Genomic DNA, 2,773 nt, shown 5'->3' on the forward strand with positions numbered 1-2,773 from the left:
AAACGATAAAGCAGGAGAGCCCTTAGTAGAGCCTCTGGAGCACAGGAAGCCATGGATCAGTGTTGGCTACTGGGGTTCTGTCTTCACCATTAAAGCTCAAATCTAGTCCATGCGGGTCCGAGTGGGAACTGACTCCAACCTGCGGGGAACCACTATCCCCCCCTCCCAGTTCTCACACGAAGCCCATCAGTAGAGGCAAGGCTGTTGTGTGGGGGGGATGGGGGGATGGAGATGGAAGGACAGAGATCCCTTACCTGGTTGTTGTAGGAAAAGAATGAAAGGGTTCTGGATGGTCTGCGTTTGGGTGTCCAAGGAAATCAAAGGAGACAAACGCGGATGGAGTAAGAAGCGGAGGTGGGCAGAGCACTATTTCCAATGTCTCCTTTGGTTTGTAGCGAGTCAATAGCTTCAGGTCACTTTTACACACAGGTATCCTAGCCCCATCTTTGCATCCGCTCAGCAGGACCGCGAGGGAGGAACCGGAAGTCGCAGGGAGCGGGTGGGTTGGGAAAGCCGGGTGCAGACGTGCCACCTCGTTCTAGTGCGCATTCCCCTCCGAATCTCTACTTCCCTTGTCAAGTCTCCTGTTTGGGTCCGAGGACTAAATTATCAGCAGGAAAGACAGGGGGCAAACTGGAAGGCGGGGAACCCAGAAGGATGAACGTACTGGGAAGAGGTAGCCTAACGGGGGCTTTGGGTTCAAATCAGTAACAGTGTTGGCTGAATACCCCGCGCGCAGATGAAGCCACGGAACTGTGTTAGGAAGAGTGTGGCCACAGCCACCACGTCTTAAGCGTCTATTGTGTACTGCCTGTTCCATGGGCATTTTCTCTTTTATTCCTCACAACAGTTTTCCGAGGCGGTGACACCGCGTGCCTCTAAGAAAGCAAGGCCCGGGACCTCTCGGAGCTGAGCCTCTGTGCACTAATTGAAGAATACCCGTGCAGCACACGCACAGGCCAGGGCAGGGGAGTCGTGCACCACGGCGGAGCCGGGAAGGTCTGCAGGGCGTCCGCCCCGGGCGGTGGGTGAGGTCCGAAGAAACGGGGTGTGATGGGCGAGAGGAAGGACACAGCGTCCGTCCCTGCACGAGGGGCAGGGGGAGGTAGCCGGTGGGTGAGGGAAGCCGCGCACGCTGCCTGCAGCCGGGGGTGGAGCCGCAGAGGAGCGCGGGCGGAGCGACTGCGGCGGAGAGGGGCGCCCGGCGGCTGGGAAGGCGCTCCACCGGCTCGCGGGGGCTCGCCCGCCGCCGCAGCGCTTTTACAGGGGCCGTCACGCGGCTGCGGGGTTCGGAAGCGGAAATGCTCTCGGCTCATTGGCTGTCGGTCCAAATCTAGACCGAAAGAATGCGCTCGGGGCCGGCGGGTGGGAAGCGTCCCCGGCCCGGCCTCAGGGCCCGTGCCCACGTGCCGCTCGGCCTGCCTAGTCGGGCGGCTCCCTGTCTCCGCATCTCTCCTTCCGTCTGCTCGCCCGCCTGTCTTTCTTCATTAGGTTTTACAAAAAAAAAAAAAAAAAAGTAAGCAACCCGGCGCATTGTACCCAAGTGGTCCAGTAACGCCCCCGCCTAGCCCAGCGCCGCTGGCCGCCTCCGTGGTGGATGCGAGCAGCTCGGGTGGTTTCTGAGAAGGGACACTTCCTCCCCCGCCTTTGGTGTCTGCCGCCGGGCAGTTCAGGTTCAAGCCCACCGTCGACGTGACTGCTCTGCAGGCCGCGGGGCAGGGCTCCGGAGCTCCGCGCACACGTAAGCGAGACGCACGAGGCAGCCCCGGACGCGCAGTGACCCGGGACTGCGGCGGCGGGTGTGGGCACGGAGGGGCAGGACGCCGCGCCCCCTCCCTCCCCCCGGCAGGCCGAGCACGCCTTCCAGCCTGGGGGGCAGGGGCAGGTCGCTCCGGGTCGCCGGTACCTCCGGCGCCCGGGAAATCTGCAGATTCATTGCTCCCTTTCGTCTTCCGGCGACAGCCCTCCGTGTCGAGTAGGGCCAGCCCCGTCCTTCGCCGCCAGCCGTGAGCCGGCCGCAGAGGCGGACCCGACTTCTCCCCCATAAAAACGCTGCGGTTCCTTCTCCCAGCGCCGGGGCCCTGGGCTGCGTCCCACCTTGCTTCTCCCTGGCACGTCCCGCGGCCTGGAGCGGTGCTCAGTCTCGGCAGCTTTCACCGTCTGGCCCCGAGAGTCTGGCCGTTTCTAAGACAATGTGAACAAAGGGGAGCAGGGGCGAGCGGGGCGCGCGGGCTGGCTGGGGGCGGGCGTGGGGGCGTCGCGCTCCAACCAGCCCCGCGGGGATCGGGCACAGAGCGCGCCGCGCGGCTCCCCGGCCGCTCGGGCGCTGAATTTCTTTGTCCCGAGCCCGGGGCTGGGCCCGAGGGCCGCCGGCCGCGAGCAGAACCGAGCCCCGGGCTCGGGGCTCCGGCTTCCACGTGCGTCCCGCGGGTTTAGAGCAAGAAGCACAGTCCGCGACCCCCGGGCGCTCCCCGTACCGGGCTCCCTCAGCTCGGCGGCGGCTTCGGGGCCGTGAGGGACCCGGGGTCCTTGGCTTTCTCATCCCATGAGGGCGGGCCCAGCTCGCCCCTCGGAGCGCGGTCCAGTGTTCCAGGGTAGGGGAGTCCCCGGCGCGCGCTCCTGCACCCGGACTCTCCGCAGACGCTGGCGAGCTCGGGGGGCGAGGCGGTGCTCCGGCGCCCCCCCCCCCCCCCCCCCAAGCCGACCGCGCCGCGGGGCGGTACCTAAACGCAGCGCCAGCTCTAGAGGCGCCGGGAGAGCCCCGAACCGGCCA

This window comes from Odocoileus virginianus, chromosome 8 (assembly GCF_023699985.2).
Source record: "Odocoileus virginianus isolate 20LAN1187 ecotype Illinois chromosome 8, Ovbor_1.2, whole genome shotgun sequence".
Taxonomy (NCBI): Eukaryota; Metazoa; Chordata; class Mammalia; order Artiodactyla; family Cervidae; genus Odocoileus; species Odocoileus virginianus.